General features: G+C 45.9%; 1 long non-coding RNA gene across 2 annotated transcripts; it reads left to right on the top strand.

Annotated features, from left to right (window-relative positions):
- The first annotated feature begins 342 nt into the window (after positions 1–342).
- Positions 343–22,446, top strand: LOC116578244. 2 transcript variants are annotated; one of them, XR_004280790.1, is made up of 3 exons: positions 343–487; positions 17,117–17,300; positions 20,195–20,377. It is a non-coding gene; the product is annotated as an uncharacterized LOC116578244 (long non-coding RNA). The 2 variants fall into 2 exon arrangements; XR_004280789.1 differs by lacking the exon at positions 20,195–20,377 and adding an exon at positions 22,321–22,446 and having other exon boundaries at positions 344–487.
- The last annotated feature ends 2,371 nt before the right edge of the window (positions 22,447–24,817 follow it).

Below are 24,817 nucleotides of genomic sequence, written 5' to 3'. Positions count from 1 at the left end.
AGATAAAGACCTTCCGGCATGGTTACTGAGAAAAAGGAAAAAACAAAAAGGAGAAGAGAAGAGAGAAAAGAAAGGGCAAAGCAAGGGGGAAGGAAAGGGGAAAACCGATGAAACAGAGATTACAAAAGGTCAGTGCCATGTCTAGGGTACCTGTTCCTCGGGCAGGTAAAAGGACAAGAATGTGAAAAGGCCGTAGCGTACCCCATTACACACGCCAGCCATCTCAGAAGAGCAACACCATACTCTAACTGAATTTCTGAGAGCTGTTTAGAAATATTTCCAAGTATGCGCTCCCCATGTCCCCTCTCTTTTTCCTTACCTGCTTTGTGACATCATCCAAGCCTCACATGTGTGGTTCTGTCTCCTTGCTGCCCCTCCCTTGATCTGAGTTCTACAGTAACCCACGTCAAATACTCAACACCAGCCCTCATGGAACTGCTCCGAGCCATTTCAGCTGTCTGAAGCTTGCCCTCTGGAACGTTCTTCGGTAAGGGACTGTCTTAACGACATCACTCCATTTTCATCTAGCGTAACGCAGTGCTGTGAGAAGTCTGATGATAACCTAATTCCCTTTCCATGTCACTGGCTGGTTTTGCCTTTTGTCCAAAGGATTTTTCTCCTCTCTCTTAAGAAAGGCCAAAACTGGGGCGCCTGGGTGGCTCGGTCGGTGAAGCGTCTCCCTTCAGCTCAGGTCATGATCCCCGAGTCCTGGGATCGAGTCCCGCATCAGCCTCCCTGCTTAGTGGGAAGCCTGCTTCTCCCTCTCCCTCAGCCTGCCACTTCCCCTGCTTGTGTGTCCACGCACGCACTATCTCTCTCTCTCTCTCTCTCTCTGCAAATAAAAAAAGATCTTTAACAACAACAACAAAAAGCCCAAAGCTTTCATGAGACTATGTCTTGGCATTGGTCATTCTGGGTTGATACTCTCAGGAACGTAGTACCTTTCCATATGTAGCTTCCAATCTTTTTGTATTTTTGATTTTAAAAAATTTCTCTTGCATTATAGCTCTTAGGTCCGTTCCACTCCTCTGCCTTTCATCCTGGGGGCCACGGCTAAGCTTTTATTGGATACGGTGCCCATACCAACTTGGTCTCTTTCCAGCACGATCCCTATGCTCTGTCTCTCTGCCAGGCCCTCATCAGGCCCCCCCTGAATGCGACACCCACTTGCTCATTTCCTGTCCCCGTGTTCTCTTTACTTTGCACACGCTTTGCCTCCTCTCCTAAGAAGACCATCAACTCCATAAGAACAAGAACCTTAGTCTAATCCAGCTTTTCTGTCTCCCCCAAACGGTCCCCAACCACCCCAGCTCCCAGTTCCTTGTAAATGCTCATCAAATATTCTTACAATTGAATCACATGACCTCTTTGCCCCGAGGTCCCTCTGAGGGGCTCCCGGGGGGATTGTAATAATCTGCCTCTTGCAGTAAAGTGGGGACGTGTGTGATAAGGATCAGAAAACAGAAAACTTCTTTAAATTTTCAGTAGGCGGTTGGGAGTCCTGACGCCAGCTGTCCCCTCCCTCTGGACCTTGCCTACTCTGCTGTCCTGGATGAAAAGCATAGGCTTATTCTGCTAGCACATAGCTTCGTAGATCACTATTAATGAGGAAGAAAGGCTGTTAAAATTTTACTTACACTTGCCAAGTCTATGGACGCCTTGGACACCTGCATTGTTTAGTAACGTTCTTCTCAGAGCAGAGTTAGTCCTGATTCTGTTTTTCATAAAGGAGATAATTTTCATGTACTATATTAAGGACAGCTTTTCATTTCATCTAATATTGCATTGACATTAACTAAAGTTACTGATTTAATTAAGTCAGTCAATACGGTAAAATAAGGTCATCAAAGTGACGATCAAAGCACTGTTTTTTGTGGATCACATTCAAATAATTTTTCATCATTCCCCCTTTCCCATCAAAATAGATCGTCATTATTCTCTTACGACATCATTTGTGAACGGAACAGGGTTTTTGAACATTTTTGTTTGCAGAACCCCACAAAATATTTTCAAAAACAATTGCTTTATCTTACAAATTTATCTTACAAATTGTTGAACACTACACCAGAAACTAATGATGTACTACATGTTGGCTAACTGAAAGGCTATAAGAACAAGAATAATTTAAGAATTTAAATTTAAGAATAAGAATAACATAAGAATAATTTCAAAAATTTTTTTAAAATGTACCTTGTGTTTCCATAATTGCAAGGAATATAACTCAAATACAGTATTTATTGATATTTGTAAATGAAACGGTTACAGGGATCTTAAGAGGTGTTTTTCCTTCAGCAGATCAGTCTAATAAATATTCAGCCATCTGTTGGGAGATCAGGAAACTTAGGTTGGTTTATGAAGACCCAAGGTTTCAGAACTAGATTGCCTGGATTCAAATCCTGCGATTTTAGGAATTTATTGAATCTCTCTATCCTCTATTTCTTCATTTGAAAAAAAAAAGTCATTGAGAAGAAGCAGGGCACGGCATTTTAGCACAATGAAATGAGCTAATGTGGCCAGTGATCCAGTGCCTGGTACACACCAAGCCCTCAGGAGAAGTCAGATCCTACCACTATGAGCATCTGAAAAAGACAGTCTTCAACTTCTCTATACATCATACTCTGCAATCCTGCGAGCGTCTGCGTACTTCCGACTCTGCTGATAGCTTGATTTTAATAAGGAACTGGACGGTCACGGACCCAGCGCTTGCGGGTGTGAATACCGTACTTTCTGTAGACAAAGCCAGCTCCGCAATGTTCTATCCGGACGAGAGCACCTGATCCAAACCAGCCTTTGGAATGAAGGCTCCTTCTGTGTAAGAGGACGAGTAAGATAATGACGTCCCAGGAATTCAGAAATCCTCCTGGCCCTGGTCACTGTGCTCTTTACCGTAGACACTGCAAGGAAATACACACCTGAAAGTCCTGTTTTGTTGTTGAGATCGACGGACAGTCCCCGGAAGCCTCATTCACAGCTAGTGTCATTTCTTTGGACAATGCATTTAGACAAATTATCCCACCAAAGAGCAGACTCTCTGTGCGTACATCCCCTTTCCTGACCGAATTTGCTGAGGAACATGACAACCTTGATGTTGCCCACCTGCAAACACAGTGCAATCGAACCATCCCAGTGTTGCCGTGTGGGGGCTTGTGAAAGTGAAATATTGTGCAAATATCAGTGGGTGCTCATGCTGAGTGAAAGAAGCCACTCACAAAAAAGACCAATACTGTATGATTCCACTTTGGTGAGGTACCTAGAGTCATCACAGTTATAGAGAGAGAAAGTAGAAGGGTGACTGCCAGGGGCTGGAGAAAGGGAACAGGTAGCGAGTGTTGACTGTGGACAGAGTTCAGGTGAGCAGGATAAAAGTATTGGAGTCGTAATTTAGGGCACCTGGGAGGCTCAATGTGTTAAGCCTCTGCCTTCAGCTCAGGTTATGATCCCAGGGTCCTGGGATCGAGCCCCACATAGGGCTCTCTGCTCAGCAGGGAGCCTGCTTCCCCGCTCTCTCTGCCTGCTGCTCGGCCTACTTGTGATCCGTCTGTCAAATAAATAAATAAATAAAATCTTAAAAAAAAAAAAAATTCTTGAACTGCAGATTCACTTCAACTGCATTTTTATTAAAAAGTACTGGAGATGGATGGTGGGGCAAAACAGCGTAGACGTACTTAATGCCATTGAATTATATGCATAAAAATTGTTAAAAGGGTAATTGTTAAAAGAGAAAGGGGGGGAAGCAGGTTCCCCGCTGAGCAGAGAGCCCAATGCGGGACTCGATCCCAGTACCCTGAGATCATGACCCGAGCCAAAGGCAGAAGCTTTAACCCACTGAGCCACCCAGGTGCCCCAAAATGGTAATTTTTAAAAAGAGTACATTTGGGGGCACCTGGGTGGCTCAGTCATTTAGGTGACCAACTCTTGACTTCAGCTCTGGTCGTAATCTCAGGGTCATGAGGTCGAGCCCCTCACTGGGCTCCACACTGGGCATGGAGCCTGCCTGAGATTCTCTCTCTCTCTCCCCCTCCCCAACTGCTTGCACTCCTCCACACTCTCTCTCTCCAATAAATAAATACATAGATCAATCAGTCAATCAATCAATAAACAGCAGCTGGCACCCGGACATCCTTCTACTGTCCTATGAAAGAGTAGGTTGATATAACTTTGGAGGACAATTAAAATCCATTTTTATTTCAAGACATGAAGATTCCATGATCTACCAACTCCATCACTACAAATACATAAAATAAAGAAAACGTCAAGGATATATTAAACACTTCAAGTATAACAATGGTGGGTAGAGAATTTTTACAATAGCAAAGTAATGGGAAATAAGCTATGTTCACAACAATTGAGTTTGGTTAAAATACATTTTAGCTGTGCCACAGGTTGTGATACCAACTATTTGTTTTACATTTGCTTTGTATTTGTAACTTGTATTTGTGTAAAACTCTTTAATTGCATAGAAAAATATTTATGCCGTATCATTATACAAGCAAAGCCAGTTATATAACAGCTTGCTTAATATGATTCCATTTTTAAAGGAGTATATATGTAAATAAAAAGATGTAGATATAGGTCTTTAGCTGAAAGCAAAGATAGCAAATTATTATTATTATTTTTTAAAGACAGCCAGTTAAGTATCTGCCTTTGCCTCATGTGATCCCAGGGTCCTGGGATAGAGTCCCTCATCAGGCTCCCTGCTCAGCAGGATGCCGGCTTCTCCGTCTGCCTGCTGCTCCCCCTGCTTGTGCTCTCTCTCTCTCTGACAAATTAATAAATAAAATCTTTTTAAAAAATACTAAGGGTCATTATTTACAATAAACAAGGTATGGAAGTAATCTAAGAGTTTGTCAACAGATGAATGGATAAGGAAAATGAGGTGTATGTATAAATGGAATATAGCTCAGCCATAACAAAGAATGCGGTTTGGGGGCACCCGGGGGGCTCAGTGGGTTAAAGCCTCTGCCTTCACCTCAGGTCGTCATGATCCCAAGGTCCTGGGATCGAACCCCGCATCAGGCTCTCTACTCCGCGGGGAGCCTGCTTCCTCCTCTCTCTCTCTGTCTGCCTCTCAGCCTGCTTGTGATCTCTGTCTGTCAAATAAATAAATAACATCTTTGAAAAAAAAAAAAAAAAAAGCACGAGGTTTTTTTTTGCTATTTGTGACAGCACGGATGGACCCAGAACATGTGCTAAGTGAACTAAATCAGACAGAGACCGACAAACACCATACGATTTCACTTACACGGGGAATCTGAAAAACGAAACAATCAAACAAAGCAGAAACAGACCCATAAATGGAGCGAACAAATTGATGGTGCCCAGAGGGGTCTGGGGGTGAGGGATGGGTGGCGAGATGGAAGGGGAGTGGGAAGCAATGAGTCAGGGGAGGGGAGCAGAAGGTGTAGCATGGGGAATCCATAGTCAATGGATGTAAGAGTCCCATGCAGTGGGACATCTCGGTGACTCAGTCGGTTAAGTGTCTACCTTCAGCTCAGGTCATGATCCCAGGGTTCTGGGATTGAGCCCCACAATAGGCTCCTTGCTCCATGGGGAGCCTGCTTCTCTTTCTGGCTGCGGGTCCCCCCCCGCCCCCACCGCTGATAAGCTCACACTCTCTCTCTCTCTGACAAATAAATAAATAAACAAAATTAATAAAACAAAAAAAGAGCCCTGTATTGTGACAGATGAAAGCTACACCTGAGGGGAGCACGATTTAAGGTCCAGAGCTGTGGAATCACTATGTTGGACACCTGAAACTAACATAATGTTCTTTGTCAAACATAAGCCGTGAAAAACACACTAAGCTGTTATGTGCCTTCTTCACTGTGTGATATTTAAACTGATGACATGAAAGCAGGGGTGAGGGGGTGCTGGTGGGGGACCTGCAGTAGCCTTAGCCCAAGGAGAGGCAATAACCAAACTACACCCATGCATAGTCTCTGTTTCCCCACCAACACACAGACGGTAAGAGAATGCAATGTCACTAAATTGTGCCCCTGACCAAACCATCACATTGATGAACTTTATTAAATCCTCACTGATGGCAGAGGCACCTGGGTGGCTCAGTGGGTTAAAGCCTCTGCCTTCAGCTCAGGTCATGATCCCGGGGTCCTGGGATTGAGCCCCGCATCGGGCTCTCTGCTCAGCAGGGAGCTTGCTTCCTCCTCTCTCTCTCTCTGCTTGCTTGTGATCTCTGTCAAAGAAATAAAATCTTAAAAAAAAAAAAAATTCCTCACTGATGGGGCACCTGGGTGGCTCAGTTGGTTAAAGCCTCTGCCTTCATCTCAGGTCATGATCTCAGGGTCCTGGGGTTGAGCCCCGCATCCGGCTCTCTGCTCAGTAGGGAGCCTGCTTCCCCCTCTCTCTCTGCCTGCCTCTCTGCCTACTTGTGATCTCTGTCAAATAAATAAATAAAAGCTTAAAAAAAAAAAACTAGAGAGTTCTTTAAATAAATAAATAAATAAAAATAAAAATAAATCCTCACTGATTATGAGATGCCTGGGTGGCTCAGTCGTTTGGGCTTTGCCTTCAGCTCAGGTCATGATCCTGGGGTCCTGGGATGGAGTCCTGTGTCGGGCTCACTACTGGGTGGGGAACCTGCTTCTCATTCTGCCTCTGCCTCGACCCCACTTGTGCACTCTCTCTCTCTCTCTCACAAATAAAATCTTTTTAAAAATAAAAATTTTTTTAAAATCCTGGCTGATCCTTGAATACCAGTGTTTTTAATATTCTGAGCAACGACGTGGAAAGTATACAGAAGACACTTCCGTTGTTGATAGGCAGTTAGTTAGCTGTGGGCTGGCGTCAGAGGGGACACATTACGCATAAACAGGTGACCCCTTCAAAGGCTGAGGGCACAGCGTCATGACCTTCCAGCTTCCAATGTCCCCGGGGGGCTGAGAGACCGAGCTCCAGGTGCAGAGCACTTGCTCCCCTCTTCCATCTCTGCCCCAGTGCAATCGAGGGCTTCATTATAACATAATTACATCATGGTTTCAAATCCATCCCCCGATGGGGAGAGACAGTCGTGTCAGTTCCAGCAAGACCCTTGTATGGCCCAAAATTCTCCCTCCCGATCGCTACGTGGGGTCCCTTAGATGATTGGAGACAACCTTGGTAGGAGACTGACCTAGCTATGACCCAGACCCTCTGTAACATGAAAAGACACCCCCCCCCCAACCTTAGTGCCGTTGCCACCTCAGGGCCTGCCTGGTCTCCCTTCTTGAGAGAGTGCAGTCCTGGGCCCCCGGGTGGCTCAGTCAGGTAAGCGTCTACCTTCAGCTCAGGTCACCAATCCTGGAGTTTCAGGATCAAGTCCCACATCGGGCTCCCAGCTCAGCTGGGAGTCTGCTTCCCCCAGTGTCCCTCCCCCTGATCATGTTCTTTCTCTCTGAAATAAATAAAATCTTTGGAAGATGAGACTGTGTGCCGTCCTTCATAAACTATATTGTGCTTGTTACTTTCCTCCTAGATGTCTTTGTTTGAGCGTGAATACCCATGTAACTTTTGTGGAAAAATCCAAGAACCAAAACCTCCCTTCGCACAACACAGACTCTTCCATGGGTAACTCTGTGTAGCAAAGGAGGACAGTGTCTCACAGAAAAGTACTTGGACAGTTGTCTGAATTACACACTGAACCAGAGCTTTTCCCCCTCCCTGGAATATCGTCATTACTTGAAAAGTGACAAGCTCTGGTGATTCACGCTTGGCTATCTGGCAGACGTGTTCTCGAAAATGAACAAAGTGAGTCTGTCACTTCAAGGAAAACAACTGACGGCATCGGTTGTCAAGGATAAAACGCAAAGCTTTCAAGGAATAATTAGAATTTTAGAAAACTTATATCTGTCACCACGAGCTTGACAGCTTGGAAATGCATTAAAGGCTTTAATATCAGCAGTGAAATGAATGAACATGATTGTTTTATCTTGTATTGAAAATGAATCATTAGTGGGGAGATTTGCAAAGCTCACTGCGCTGCTCTATTCCAAATGACCAATGCATACTGTTTTAAGAATCGTGCATGGGTTAAAAATCCATCCCAAGTGCAAGACAGACTAATAAATGTTAACATAACAGATCACATAACATTCACAGATATGGTTTCAGATCCCACCTTGTAACTAACTTTTAAGAAACTACTACTTAACAGTAGGGTTGTTCCCGAAAACATTACAAACATAACCTCGGTACAATGCAGCAATTTTTCTTCAGGATATATACCCCCAAAGACTGGACAGCAGGGACTCAAACAGATATTTGCACACCCATATTTTTATGGCATCATTATTCATAATGGCCAATAGGCAGAAGAGACCCGAGAATCCACTGATGGATGAATGGATAAACAAAACAAGGGATACCACGGACTATTTTTCAGCCAAAAAACAAAGGGAATTCTGACACACACTACAGCGTGGATAGACCTTGAAGACATCATGCCAAGTGAAATAAGCCAGTCACAAGAGGACAAAGAATATATGATTCCACACATACGAGATAACCTAAAGTAGTCAAAGTCACAAAGACTGAAAGTAGACTAGTGGTTGCCACAGGCTAAGGGGGAGGGGAATGGGGAGTTAGTGCTGAATGGGGACAGACTTTCCGTTTTGCAAGATGAATAGAGTTCTGGAAGGAGACCGCGGAGAGAGTTGCCCAACAAGGTCATTTTAAAGAAACATTCATCAAAAGTTGAGTCTTCAACTGGCTTTTGTTTTCTTTTGATGGTTCCTCTTAGATTTGGTCAAAACACGGATGAGCAGCGTTTCACAAACGGAGACCTCCGTTCCCAGCACCCTTCTCTTAGGGGGAGTCAAAGTGTTCCTAAAACAGAGAAGAAGCAAGAAAGCTTATTCTTTTGCAAAGCAACATGTATGCTTAAAATGGTTACAGAGATATGGAAGGAAGGAAGGAAGGAAGTTAGTTTGGGAACTGTCAAGTTTGGGTATTGCATCAAAAAAAATAAAACAACCACAATTATCTAAAAGGCTATTAAAATACTCCTCCTTTTTCCAACCATGCATCTCTGCAAGGTCGGATGTTCTTGACAGACTTCAGCGAAAACAACTTATTACAACAAATTGAATGCAGAAGCAGAGATAGAAATCCAGCTGACTTCTATCAAGCCAGACATAAAAGACATTTGCACAAATGTAAAGCTATGCCACTCCCCCTGCCATACATTTCTTTTGTTTTGGAAAATAGAGTTATTTGCCATAAAAATATGTTACTTATGTTACCATGAAATGGCCTTATTATGGCTATTTTCGGCATCAATTAGTAATAAAATTTTCATATTTTTCTCTTTTAATTTCTAATATGAAAAATATCCATAGATATAACCGTATAGATGTAAAAGCTCTTTGCGTATAGATGTAAAAGCTCTTTGCGGTCTTCAATAATGTTCCAGCGTATTAAGCAGTCAGACCAGTAAAGAATCACTGTGTTAGCACATGGTAAATGCTCAGTTAACACTTCCTGAATGATATTCATCCTCTCCACTCCTTGCTGAGTAATAAGTCAGGACTTCTAGGGCTCCGTGATCTTCTAACCTTCGGGAGGCTTCTCTCACTCCTGGGATTCCCACCTGTTGAGAACCCCGCTATGTCCTCCTGTCTGTCAAACACCCAGACCCTACTCCCGCAATAACCACTTGCCAAAAGTGTTGTCAAACAACTAACGGCCCCGTAATTAAGTTTCGGAAAGAACATGCCCTCAGGTGAGTTTAGAAGAAATGTTACAAATTAAGATAATAGATGAGTATGTGAAACATACGTCAAAATTGTCAGGAGGATGCTGGCTCACAAATCATGAACTTGGCAAAGCAGATACCGTCTGTCCACCGAGTACTTTCCCTTAATTGTTTTATCCAGATTTTTGCTGCCTTGGGAAATTGTAACTCGTATCACCTTGTGTCTTAATCCTGGATTTGTATAAACGGGTAATTAATACCCCCAAAACACAGCAACGACGAACAAACCTCATTACGTAAAACACACTCCTAGGGTTTACAACAAAAAGCCACTAGAATAGGTAAAAGTGCTGGGGGCCAGGCTGGAGGAGGAAGAACATTCTTGCCACTTTGGATCAATGAAATGGTTGGAATGATCACGGGGAGGGGCTCACTGAGGAGAGGGCTTTCCTGGTGGAATCTCGAATGCCTCTTTGAGTGGAATGTTGAATTTTCTCAATCACGGAGAACACCCACTTCCCTTTGGAGGCGCACACACTTGGACCTCTGCCCATGTCCCTTAGCACTGGTCACTACCATGAGCAGCCCCTGGAATGTCTCCCACTGTCGCACCCGGACTCCTTGCCTTTGGCATCTGTCTGGCCACTGGGAGCCCACTCGGCCAGAGTGAGGAGGACAAGCCAGGGACAGAAGGCTTCCTGGAAAAGTCCCCAACCCATGACTCTCGGGGCTTGATGGATAAATGGCTCAGCTCCCATCCCTCTCTGAGGGGTAACTCTGGAGCATGCCCTCCGCTGGTCTCAGAGCTCCCCAGGGACACCGAGACCAGTCACCCACCCTGCTAACCTGCTTAACTGTGCAAACATTAACTGGTCTCCTGGGGGCATCCCAACTGCCCCCATCCTTTCTGGTGTTTCTCCTCCATTCACCTTCCAAATTAACAACTCGCACAAAACTCTTGGTCTCTGGCCCTGCTTCTGGGAAACTAGAACTTAATTTAAAGATAGGACTTAGGGCGCCTGGGTGGCTCCGTGGGTTAAAGCCTCTGCCCTCGGCTCAGGTCATGATCTCAGGGTCCTGGGATCAAGCCTGGCATTGGGCTCTCTGCTCAGTGGGGAGCCTGCTTCCTCCTATCTCTCTCTCTGCCTGCCTCTCTGCCTGCCTGTGATCTCTGTCTGTCAAATAAATAAAATCTTAAAAAAAATAAAAACTAAAAAAAATAAAGCTAGGACTTAATTTAAAGAAGCACACATCTTTTTTTGTTTTGTTTTGTTTTTCTTTTGCTCGTTCGGATGAAGAGCCTTTTGCAAACTGAGAACCCTGCTCCCAGCACCCAACGCACCTCCTCTCGCCAGGACGGAATCAAACTGTTCCTGAAACAGACAGGAAGCATGGAATCTTATTCTTTTGCAAAAGCAACGCTAGGGCTCTGTCTTGGGCGAAGGTCTGGGTTCCCTCTGCCCCAGGCTTAGCTACCTGCCAGCTGCTTTCAGTTTTCATCGAGGACAGGGTCCCCAGGAAGAACGCAGTGGGGGCCGGGTCTCCACAGGGCGAGAGGGGACAAAGTGCAGCTGGGCTGGGCCAGCAGCTGCCTCCAGGCCAGCAGCCTTCCCTGCAGGACAGCCCGGCGCCCAGCCCGCCCGTGAGCCGCTGTTTGCATGGGCTTTGCCCCCCGTTATCTGTGCCCCTTGATCTCTGTTTGCTTTTCTGACCTCTCACCCCTCTGTCGGCCCCAACTTCAAGTGTTATCGCGCTCTTTTGTCCTTGTCACCACTCTGTCCTGGCCACCTCCACCGACCGTCAACACCGCACAAACACGGAACGAGAGGGAAAGAATGGTTAGAAAAGAAGAGAAGTGCCCTTTTTCTTTCTTTCTTTCTTTTTTTTTTTTTTAAGAGCAAGGAACTTGTTTAACTTGCATTGGTCAACCAGGACACCTCATCGACTCACTGATTCCAATGGTCAACCTGATAGAATTCGTCAATAAATGCAAGGCCGGAGTGGTTCAAGGCTTCCTGCTCGCCCCTCCTACCCGTGACCTGAGCGGTAAGAGACACCTGCTAGCAGAAAAACCGGGTTCCCAAGCTGTGTTGGCAACCAGCTCACAAAAGGGACTTGTCGAAGGAATGCAAAATCTTGTGTCAGACTCATCTCATGTGGAACTCTTAAAACATTCTGAAAACTTCTTTTGGAAAACACAACAGCATCCATGCCCTGGGCAATGGATTAGGTCTTCTAGAGTTATCTCAGGGGCTCCTGGGTGGCTCAGTCTTTAAACATCTGCCTTCAGCTCAGGTCATGATCTCGGGGTCCTCCAATTGAGCCCTGCATCGGGCTCCCTGCTTGGCAGGAATTCAGCCTCTCCCTCTCCCACTCCCCCTGCTTGTGTCCCCTCTCTTGCTGTATCTCTCTCTGTCAAATAAAATCTTTAAGAAAAAAAAAAAAAGATGTATCTTGGTGAGGCTATAAATAGGTCATTCGGAAACCATCTCTAAATCCCCAATTTAAAAATAGTAATCAAGGAAAAATGCACCAACAGGGACTGCAAAATGAAAAAAAAAAAAGGAGATGTCTAGCTTTGCGTTGGTCACACACACTCACATACGTGCACATAGGTGGGTTTCCCTGTGCAAACTCACAAACATGGCTCAGAATGATGATGATGTCATAAAGGAGAGGGGCGACTTTAAAAAAAGGGAGAGACAGAAACTATAACTACTTTAAAATTATATTTTAGTTAAATTTATATAAAAAGCAACTTTGGAATTTTATCTGGCAATTTAAAGCCAAGGTGATGTTTTTTGTTCTCTCTTTTCTCAGTATCATTGAATGAATTTCTGTGAGTTTTATAATGAAAATAAAAGCATCTAAAAACTCGAGGGACACCTGGGTGGTTCAGTCAGTTTAGCATCTACCTCTTGCTCAGGTTATAATCCCAGAGTCCTGAGATCGAATCCCACACTGGGCTCCTTGCTCAGTGAGGAGCCTGCTTCTCCCACTGCCTGCCACCCCCTCCCCCCACTTGTGGGCACACTCACTTTCTCTTACTCTCTCATGAATAAACAAATAAAATCTATAAAAACTCAGGATGACCGGATTGATTATTTTGACAAAAGAGTTTTATCAGTCTAATTCAAGAGTTTGAGTAGTTTTCAGAACATTTATCAACACTTCAGCTGTCCTGGAAACTAATTTGACAACATTTATGAAAAGCCTTAAACATATTCATTTTTTTTTTCCAACTCAGAAATGGCAATGTCAAAAATCTACACTAGGAAATTTTCAAACATTCAGACCCAGGTTAGCGCTCAAGGTATCCACTGCCCTATTGCAACCTGAAAGCAACTACTATTTCCACAATAGAAAGCAACTTATGATATATCTGCGCTACAAAATATCATTTGGCCATCCAATGATCGCAGTAGTATCACCTCAACCTCAGGATCATGTGTGCCTGTGTGTACTCGTGTTTTTCTATATGTGGTTGAAATTACACCAAATATGAGCTTTACGTCCTGTTTTAGTCAACAGTATGTTTGGAGCCTTGCAATAGCTTTCACCACGATCATTTTGATCCTGGGACCCCCACCACCTGTTTTCTCAGGTGTCCGCAGCATGACTAAACCCCACTCATCAGCATGTCCTCCGTGGGTTCTCCTTCCCCCTGCCATACCCCAGCTCTCTCCCCTCCCCACCCCTGCCCGCTTGGGAGGGAGCCCAGCTGACATACTTGACTCCTAGTAGCTCTTTAATAAATACTGGCTGCGTGGATAGACAACTGAATCCACTCTCTCTGGGGCTGGTTTGGGGTTAACAGCGCAGCAAGCCCTTTCACTGAAGATAAAGAACCACGTAAGACGAACAGGTAAAAACAGACTGGAGGGGGGGTGCAAAGGGGCATCTGCTTATTTGCATAAACCAATGTGAGGCCGTTTACAAGTCAGTCACGTTGCTAAATAGTACAGACCCTCCAAAATCCGGGCCTTTGTGTCTGTGGTCCCGTTTTACCAGCGATGGAGGTGCCTACTTCATCCCAGGAAGAAAATCACCCTTTGAAGGGGTCCGGTGGCTGCAGAATATTCTCTAACTCCCTCCTTTCTGAGTGTTCCAGGGTCACGGATTAAATTAAATTTGGGGCAGGAACCAAATGCTTCATTTCTGACTAGTTACACATCATTAGGAAAATATCCTCTGCTCCACTCTTCATGAGCCTGCTAGGTTTTCCTGATGGCCCCTTTCAACATCTGCGAGCAGCTGGACGGGCCGGCTATGCTGGGACGGGTTCTCGCATGGTCTAACGTAAACAATCACAGGGACACTGATTAATTTCTCAAGACTCAAAAATAATTAAGGTAACGATAATCCCTCACCCATGCAACTCCCCCATTTTAACAACCATTTAGTGGGGGAGGTGGCAGAGGTCAGCCAAAACATTCAGGCTGAAGTTCCCATAACTGTCCCGTGGTGTGCACCCGGGAGAGTCATTAGAAATTCCGACAAGTGGGGACCGAGGCACCCCTATGAGCCCCAGAGAGTTGTCCACCTGCCCCCACCCCATGCAAGCCACATCCACCTCTCACTTGTGAGTTGGGAAGAGGACCAATATGACTATGAGCCTCTCCCTCGGAGAAGAGAGCCGAAAGCCAGCAAGAATGGAAAGCAGGGACTCAAACCGATGTTTCCACCGCCATGTGCAATCCAGCCTACTTCATAACAGCTGGAAGGTGGAAACAACTGGCATGTCTGGAGACAGGTGAATGGGTAGATAAAACAGGCTGTACCTGGGCTGTGGAATATTATTTTGCCATAAAAGAGAATGACCTTTTTCTTTTTTAAGATTTTTATTTATTTGAGAGATGGAAGGGACTGAGAGAGAGGGAGAAGCAGACCCCCGGCTGAGCAGGAAGCCCGACAAGGGACTTGATCCCAGGACCCAGGGGTCTTGACCCAAGCTGAAGTCAGACGCTTAACTGACTGAGCCACCCAGGCACCCCAAAGGGCAGGACTTTCTGGATGCAGGCTATAATATAGGTGAATTCTGGAAACACTGCTCTCTGAAATAAGCCAGTCCCAAAAGGACGAAGACTGAGTGAGTTTCCTAGAGTCGCCAAAGTCAGAGACACAGAAAGTAGAGAGGCAGCTTCAGCAGGGTGGGGGGGGATAGGGGAGTGGGAGGCACACAGGGGCTGGATTGGTGTTTAGTTTTAAGTATTAGGTTATTAGGTTTCAGCTCTAGGTATTGCAAAGGGTGCTGGAGATCGAGGGTGGCAATGATCACTCCAGAATGGGAACGTACTTAGTACCACTGGACTATGCCCTTTGAATGGTTACAGTGGTAAATTTTATGTATATGTTACCAAAATTTTAAAAATACATATATATTTAAGCATGTGCCTCCACACCAGAGCTCACCAAGTCAATGCCCCCAGAGCCCCGGCTGGAGATCTCAAAAGGGTAAACCAGATAGAAGTTGTCTTAGTCTGTTCCATCTGCTCTAACAGAATACCACAGATGGGGTAGCTTGTGAATAACAGAAATTTATTTCTCATGGTTCTGGAGACCGGACACCCAAGGTCAAATGTTGGTGTGGTTGGGGGACAGCCCTCTTCCGGGTCACGTGCTTCTTGCTGGGTCCCTATGTCGTGGCAGGGGCCAGGGAACTTGGTGAGGTCTCTCATCGGGGTGCTAATCCCATCATGAAGGCTCCACCCGCAAGACCTAATCACCTCCCAAAGGCCCCCGTTGCGTGTCAACATACAAACTTTGTGGGGGCCACAAACCTTCAGATCATAGCAGAAGCCACTGTCCGTGGAGAGGAGAGACCCACCTTGTCTAACCGAGCCTTAGGGTTACTTACGGCTCCTGAGCAGGGAGCCGGGCCCAGAGGAGCAGAGAGGACAATCTCTGCTTATGACCCAGTGTGAGAGATCCAGGTAACTTAGAGCAGGTCACCAGACAGTGGAGTATTTAAACACCCAGCAATGGCGGCAAGGGCCAGAGGCATCCGGTAAATGGAAAAATGGCAGAGCAAGGATCATCAGGGAAGGCTCCAGCAGGGACAGGAGGGAGCATGAAATCATCCGCAATAAGAGAGCTTCTGCCCCCATGCTGAGGACCTAGGCCTGATGGACAGACACCGGGGACTGACTGACACACTGGGGACCTGTGAGAGGTCACCCGTGCATGAAGTACGGACCCCATCGCCAAACCAGAAGGATGCTGAACAAGCATCAAGAAGCTGGTCAAGGGACTTGGACAGAGAATGAACAGAGATGTTAGAGGGAGCAGTGACGGACCCGGGACACCGCGAATGTGTCCACTTTCCCCTCACTCTTCAAGACTCTGAAATGCCAGGGTGCCTGGGTGCCTCAGTGGGTTAAAGTCTCTGCCTTCGGCTCAAGTCGTGATCCCAGGGTCCTGGGATCCAGCCCCGCATCGGGCTCTCTGCTCAGCAGGGAGGCTGCTTCCTCCTCTCTCTCTCTCTGCCTGCCTCTCTGCCTCCTTGTGATCTCTCTGACAAATAAACAAAATCTTAAAAAAAAAAAAAAAAGACTCTGAAATGCTACCCCCAGGGATGCCCAAGCCTCTTGTCACTGCTCCCATTCAAGACCCAACTTCATACCCACCATCCGAGTGTAACCTTCACAGCCCCAGCCCCCCAAGCCACCTGCCGGCTCCCTGCTGTGGTAGAGCCCCCATCCCTCCACTGCCGGGGCCTCACCTCCTGTGCCTCTGCGTGGGTGACGGCTTACATCTGCCCTATGTGTTTCTGATGTTGTGACTCGGTGGAGGATTCTCTGGACAGAGAATCAAGTGGCCAGGTTTTCAACATCTCTGACATCACATCCCTCCCCCCCACACACAATCCTGTACCTCTCTGGGCCTCAGTTCCTCCACCTGCAAAATCAAGAATGGCTCCAGCTCCAACATCTCAGAGGGCTCGAGTTCCAGCATTCTATCAACCTGCCTTATTCCTCCCGGGAATACACATTCAGCACCCAACAGCACATTCCCCTGTGTAGGACTCCCGGGGAGTCCGATATCGTTGGCCCCAACTGGTTGATTTTCAGGCTAAAGTCTGCTGACAATGCCCGTGAAAGCACATTCTAGGGACTTGTACATGGAGGTATCCTTACAGGGCTGCCCCGTGAAAGGGGAGCCCTTCAGTGGGGTTACACAATGGGTTACAGAAACCCACCAGCTTGCCCGTTACACCTCCCTGCTTCAGGGAGAACGCTCACGATTTCATTAAATCCACCCCCCCCCAAGTCCCGTTAATCGATCCCATGGTTTCATTGAGTGAATTCAAGGTGGAAAAAAAATTTGATGCAAGTCATTCAAGGCAAGGGTTGCTTTGATGCAATTCTCTTGCCTTGTTGTAAATATTCATGCTGACATCATGCATATTCCAACTGCACTTAATTCCAGGCTGCGTGAAGTGACAGGTGGAAACACAGACGGATTTTCAGCTTGATGAAGGAAGACCCGTTTTCTTTGATGATGGAGAACTGGAGCAGAGCCGGAAAGCACGGCAAAATATGTAACATTTCCAAGGCACCCGTGAGGTGCTATTCGACCAGTGTGAACCAAGAGTTTGTTTGAGGGAAACAAGGTAGGTGGTGCAGGGCCTCCTTTAGATGGGGTGGTCGGGGAGGGAGCCCTCGGAGACCTAGAGAGTGCAAATGCACTGCTATGGGACGAGGTGGAGGGAAATCACTGCAGAGAGGACAAAGAGGAAGTGTAAAATCTTGGAGGCAGAGGATTTGATGCACAGAACAAGAGATTAGTGAGCAAGGCAGAGAGGGGTCCCAGGGACCCTGGAGACACCAAGGGTCAAATTACATAAGGATGTAGAGGTCAAAGCACAAAGATTTGATTCCAAGTGCAAAGGGAATCCACTGGAAAGTTTTAGGTCAAAAATGTGACTTGATCATTATTTCTGTTTCAAAAAAAAAAAAAAATCTCTGTGGCTATGAGCAGAGTAGAAGCTTCCAACGGCCTGTTTAACTCTGTTAAGTTCAGTATATTCCAAAGAAGTTCGATCACAGAACCCCTGTTCTCCACGGAGCACAGTAGAGTTTCATGATTCCATTCCAGTAGGAGACTACATGGTATAGGGCCAATGATCTCCTAAAGAATTTTTTGTTGCTCTGAAGGTTTTGAGCATCCAAACTGCCCCATATGGTAGTAACTAATAACAAGGAGAAAAATGAATCCATCCAATAGGAAACGGGGACACGCTTAGCATCACCTGCTCATGTGGTTTTGTGGGTCACCTTCATTTTTCAGATGGAAGCACCTAGGGCTTCACACACGGAATGATTTCCTAAAACCCATATTATCAGGGGCTGGTCACGTCAGGATTCTTAACCACCATACAATAAACACATCCCTGGATGTACGGAGGATAATCATCTCCTGTGATCATGCCACCTTAATTTTCTTCTCTTCCACGGCTCAGGGTCCCTCGCTGGTGAGCTTAGATGCACAGAGCTCAGTGCGTCCTCTCAAGCCTGTTAGCCAGACAATTGTGATGTACTCTCTGCCGGGCCGGAGAAGAGCGGCAGCGGAGAGGGTGATGAGAGCGGTACCGTCTCTTGATACCTTCACCATAATAGGTCACAGAGGAATTGATAGGTCACAGAGGAATTCCCTTGAGCCTGCCAAGAAGCTGGATGCCCATTTGAGTCCCGTGGTCTACAGATTTATACTGTGACCGAGCTGTGTGTGTGTGTGTGTGTGTGTGTGTGCACATGAGGATCAGGCCAATGTTGGGCTCGGTTTAAAAACCTAGCTGTGAAAAATCACAGCCTGAATAGACGAGTCAATACAGACAAACTAGAAATGGAGTCCCACTATTTATTAATGATAGAGACACGTGGCAAATGTGTATTATTTCACCTGCGCAGAAGACTTTCCAAATTCTACTGGAAAATGTTCTCCTCAAGTAGGTATTGCTAATGGATATATTACTCACCTTTCTTGGGGCAGGGGACCCAAGCTGGATGAATGGAATTCTTCTTAAGAATTTTTATTCAGGAGGGGCGCCTGGGTGGCTCAGTGGGTTAAGCCGCTGCCTTCGGCTCAGGTCATGATCTCAGGGTCCTGGGATCGAGTCCCGCATGGGGCTCTCTGCTCAGCAGGGAGCCTGCTCCCCTCTCTCTCTCTCTGCCTGCCTCTCCGTCTACTTGTGATTTCTCTCTGTCAAATAAATAAAATCTTTTTAAAAAAAAAAAAAAAAGAATTTTTATTCAGGAGCATTTGGGTGACTTAGTTGGTGAAGCCTCTGCCTTGGGCTCAAGTCATGATCCCAGGGTCCTGGGATCGAGTTCCACATCAGGCTCCCTGATCAGCTGAGAATCTGCTTCTTCCACTCCCTTTGCCCCTCCCCTACCCCGCGCGCATGTTTGCGCTCTCTCTCTCTCTCTCAAATAAGTAAAATCTTTAAAAAAGGGCGGGGGGAGGAGGATTCTTATTTCAACGGTATCTGGCAGAGAAGAGTCTTTGGGTCTCTGTTCAAGTCATGAAAGCCTTGAGTCTGGAACTTTCCGGAGTCACATCTATAAACCGTCCCTGCCCCACTGATACATACACACACATTCACACCCTCTCTCCCTGGCCCGCTATGGGAAGGCATGAAACCAGAGCAACTGAGCGCCACACTGAGAAACCAAGAACTGGATGGCATTAGGATCTCCATTCCGGCTGCCCACCAGCCCATCTACCTCACTCCTTTGGTTCTCATTTTTGAGCCAGTAAACATTCCTGCTTTTTCTCTGAGCTAAGCCAAGCCAGGGTTCTATCCTTATTAATATAGCAAATAAGCATACCTTTGATTTGCTGAATGAAAAAGAGGAGGGGCGTCTGGGTGACTCAGTCCGTTAAGCCTCCGACTCTTGATTTTGGCTCAGGTGGAGATCTCAGGGTCATGAGATCGAGCCCTACTTTGAGCTCCATGCACTGGGTGGTCAGCCAAATTCCACGACAGCCCACTTCATGAATCAACATAGGAAGAAAAAATATATATATGTGTCATCTCTATCCAAATGCTGCCCCAGGTAACCACCTCTTGCAAATGTTCCCCATCTCAACCGCAGGCTGTCCTTAGATGGGCGCCAAAGGGGAGAGATGATAGCCAACAGCCTCCAAACACTGTTCCTTCCGGCAAACCCCTCCATCCATGATGGAATCGAATTCTCTCCTCGCCTTAATTTTGATCCCATGTTCATCTAACAACTTTTTGATGACCATGCTGGTGACATGGATTTCATGGTTTTTTCTATTCCCTTTGACAGTAATACACACACACACACACACACACACACACACACACACACACAATCATAGAGAGGTCTCCAATGGATATTCAGTGCATGTATAGCATTCTGAGGCCAAATACACTGGTTTTATTCACATACGGATTTCTGGTCTTTGCCATCGTCATGGTTTCACTGACCATCAGTAATGAATATCTTGATATCATTCTCACCACCGTGTGCATTTTAGTTGGCGAGAGTCACTCTCCTGGGATCAGATCCTTGCGAGGGAGAAAGAGTGAGTTTCTGGATCTTCAAAGAAGAGGGTCCGTTTCTTCTGGCCAGTCTTTTCCTTTAGACGGTGCCTCTGAAGCTTTTCTGCGCAGACCGGCCGGACAACACGGGAACACGTTATCATTCCTAGTATACAAGGGAGATACGTATTTGAAAGAGTGGTGAATCCCATTGTTGGGAGATACAAGTCAACAGGAACTCTTACGGGGCGCCTGGGTGGCTCAGTGGGTTAAAGCCTCTGCCTTCAGCTCGGGTCATGATCCCAGGGTCCTGGGATCAAGCCCCGCATCGGGCTTTCTGCTCGGCGGGGAGCCTGCCTCCGCCTCTCTCTCTGCCTGCCTCTCTGCCTACTTGTGATCTCTGTCTGTCAAATAAATTAAACAAAACAAAACAGGAACTCTTACACTTTTGGTGGAAAATGGGTGTATTGTCGTTGCTGAGACACGTTGCCATGTACATCAAACAGCTTAGCATGTTTATTTTACACTTTTAACCAGAAGTCCTCTGTCCCTGATTTTACCCTAAGGAGAGAATCGGAAACTATACAATACACATGTGTAGAAATATCCACTGCAACAATTTTTATTCTGGTAAAATGTTGGAAACCACCAAGGGAATAGTTCAGTAAAATTGTGGAGCAGGAAATCCTACACTTCAAAACAGTTCTATTGACACAGCACGATATTTTCTTGAGTAAAAAGTATTTATTTAATAGAGCAACTTTTTAAAGATTTTATTTATGTATTTGAGAGAGAGCGAGCGTGAGTGTGAACGGGAGTGGGGGTTCAGGGAGAGGGAGAAGCAGGCTTCCACTGAGCAAGGAGCCGGACGCGGGGCTGTATCCCAGGACCCTGAGATCACGACCGGAGTCTAGGGCAGACGCTTCACTGACTGAGCCACTCAAGTGCCCCAACAGAGCCCTTTTTAAGGACTAATGACTGTTTTACACAATTGTATACATACCTCGCATACCTCTGTATGCACAGAAAATTATCAGTCGGGATGGAGGGAAAGTAGGTGATTTTTACCATTCGAATCGGCCCAATACATACGCAGCTGTTTTTCTATCTCTTTCTACGTTCTATTGAAACAAGTTTGAAAGGACATGTTCTGGGAAAAGCCTAAAACCCTAAAAATAATATATTTATATATCTCTATAAACGTATGCTCTGGGAAAAGTGTGTCAAAGCTAACGTGCGGCAAACACTCACTGTAGCCCTTGTGGCTCCCGCAGACGGCTCCGGTTTAGGTCCCGGATTATATACGTTTCAAGGGCAGAGGTCAGATGGGAAGAAGGAAGGTACGAGAAGATAGAGCAGTGGTGTAACTCCCACCCATGGCCAAGTACTATTTCAGGACTAGAGAGCAGGCTTCGGGCCATTGCCCAAACAGGGCTTTCTCTTGCTGCTTTGTCCCTGAGGCAGAAAGGAAGCTCCTCACAGTCCATCGGTCCTACCAAGTACGTTGTTATTTTTATAAACGACACTGCGTTCATAGGGGTAAGTCGTGGCGTTTGTAGGTTTCATAAATACTTATTATTTAAACAATACAGTGGAATAGAAAAGAGGCCAATAATACATATCCTCAGCTAACCCATGTGCTACCTTCCTTGAACACACGAGCATAAAAATGGTCGTATTCCGAGCATGGGAGGCAGGGCAACGTACCAGTGAGTAGGAGTTCTAGAATCCGGTGACTGCATTCAAGACTTGGCTACTCCATCTCTGAGCCAGGGGTCTTTGGATAAGTTGTTTCATCCCTCCCACCCCCTTCTCTAAAACAGGCATAGTAATAAAAGCAGACAGCTCATAAAGCCAATTTTGGATCAGAAACCTAAGGCAGTGTGTCTAGCAAATTGCAGGCATTAAAAGACAAGACAACAAGCCCCCAAATGGAATTGTTTCTGCTGAGCCCCACATCACCAAACTGAGACTTAATGACAGTCTTAGCTCTCCCAGAAACAGAACCCCAAAGCAGTCAGGAATCACCTGATCAGCACGAGTGAGGCCAACTGCCTGGCAGACCCCCGTCATCCCCTAAAATTAGTGACCTTGCAATAACCAACCTATATTTTTTTGGCAGGTATGGCTTCCTTGTTCTGACCCCCTTCTGCCTGTGAAGGTCTACCATTTTGCACAGCTCCTCCAAGCTCCTGGCGAGGTGTTGGATGGGAAGCTCCCTGATTCATGCATGAACTGTTGAATAAAGCCAATGAGATCTTTTAAATATACTCAGTTGAACTTTGTTTTTTAAGACATTCAAAAGGGTATGGCTATTATTGTGAAAAGTGCTCCAAAATCATTCATCTTTGGGACCACCAACCAAAGCTGCCCATCCACACAAAATGATAGTCCTCAAGCGACGGTAGCTTTAAATCATGAGTTCTGTGATATTATCTGGATATGAAAGCCTTTGCGTAGAGTTTACTTATCTGCATTATTATTTTCTCTTTTTTTTACTCGTCCCCATCTGTTTGTTGTTCAGACTTTCACTCACAATCCTCTCCTGAATTCCTCAGATGAAATCATGCTCCCCTACATATAAAGGCATGTATTCTTTCTGAATCTTTACCACACTTTGCAATTGCCTATTGATTTGTAATTACTTGTGGTTATCTCTTGACTGCTCATCTCCTCCTGTGATACTGTGATTTATAATAAGAAATACCTATGTGTGGTCTTCTTCCTCACTTCTGGCACAGGACTCCCTAAAACCCGTGGAATTTCTTGTGATGAGGGTGATTAATGTGTCTTTTGTTACGTTAATGAGCCGACTCTGGCGGGTGGGGGAGAGCACCTGAGGAGGGAGGCTGGTTGCCAGGGGAGCCAACCACATGATCAGGGTTTGGAACCCTCAGTCCCTCTTGGACCTTGTTGGAGAGGAGAAGGGCTGCAGGTTGAGTCACCAATGCCCCACGATTTCATCGAGTGCACCTATGTAATGAAACCTCCATAAAGTTGGGAGCGCTTCTGGGTTGGTGAACACGTGCCGGATGGGGCGGGTGTCAGATCCAGAGATCAAGGAAGCTCCGTGCCCTTTCCCCACACCCGCCCCTGTGCATCTCTTCCATCTGGCTGTTTCTGAGTTATATCCTTTTATCACAAACTGGTCATCTTGTAAGTGAAATACTTCTCTGAGCTCTGGGAGCCACCGTAGTAAATTAACCCCACCCAAGGAGAGGATGGTTGGAACCTCTATAGTCAGAAGCATAGGTGACCCCCTGGACTTTTGATTGGATTCTGAAGTCGGTGGTGAGGTGCAGCCCGTGAGGCTGAACCTTAACCTGTGGGATCCAACGCTGTCTTGGGTCGACAGGGTCAGAACTACGTTAATTGCCTGCTGGGGCTGGAAAAAAACACACGTTGAAACGGAGACGGGAATCCTTTTACTTCTCAGTAGAGTGTCACCTGCCTGAGGTCAGAGGTCACACGCCTTTCTCCACACTCTTGCCCACGGTCAGGATATGGTTGGTCTTCAAGAAATAGATTCTAGGGGCGCCTGGGTGGCTCAGTGGGTTAAGCCGCTGCCTTCGGCTCAGGTCATGATCTCAGGTCCTGGGATCGAGTCCCACATCGGGCTCTCTGCTCAGCAGGGAACCTGCTTCCTCGGCTCTCTCTGCCTGCCTCTCTGCCTACTTGTGATCTCTCTCTCTGTCAAATAAATAAATAAATCTTTAAAAAAAAAAAAAAGAAAAGAAATAGATTCTAAATAAATGGATTAACTAAAACATTTTAAAACGCAGTATACCTTAAAACAATTTAGTACTGAGGTGTCTGGGTGGCTCAGTCCCTTAAGCCTCTGCCTTCAGCTCAGGTCATGATCCCAGGGTTCCGCGATCAAGCCCCAGGTACGGCTCCCTGCTCCGTGGGGAGCCGCTCCCCTTGCTTGTGCTCTCTCTCTGTGTCAAATAAATAAAATCTTGAGAAATAAATAAAATAAAATAAAATAAAATAATTTAGTACTAAATTAGTAATAAGAAATTAGTACTAAATTAACAATTAGTACTAACAAAAGAATGTTGTCCCTCTACACAATTCCAATTGTAATTGTACCTGCAGACAACTGGGTACTTTTCTCTATAGAATTAAACGGTCTTTCATCACAGATTGAGCTAATCTTCATTGTGCACTCAGCCTGAGAAAATCTCATTTTAACTTACCTTGAATCTTTATTTTTGACATGATTAACGTCCAGAAACTTTTGAGACTTTAGCAGGAACCATGCATCCACTAATCAAATGGGATCTGTGAGCCATTTGGCATCAGGAAACTTGGAAGGGAGTAAAATGAGTTGAAATAGAGTGTCTTCTGGGGCGCCTGGGTGGCTCAGTGGGTTAAAGCCTCTGCCTTCGGCTCAGGTCATGATCCCAGGGTCCTGGGATCGAGCCCCGCATGGGGCTCTCTGCTCAGTGGGGAGCCTGCTTCCTCCTCTCTCTCTGCCTGCCTCTCTGCCTCCTTGTGATCTCTGTCTGTCAAATAAATAAATAAAATCTTAAAAAAAAAAAACAAAAAAAGATACGGAGTGTCTTGTAAGGAGCGGGAAAGTGGGTAGACAGCACAGGGGGATGTCACCTAGGTTA

This window comes from Mustela erminea, chromosome 18 (genome assembly GCF_009829155.1).
Source record: "Mustela erminea isolate mMusErm1 chromosome 18, mMusErm1.Pri, whole genome shotgun sequence".
Taxonomy (NCBI): Eukaryota; Metazoa; Chordata; class Mammalia; order Carnivora; family Mustelidae; genus Mustela; species Mustela erminea.
This window is presented reverse-complemented; position numbering and strand designations above follow the sequence as displayed.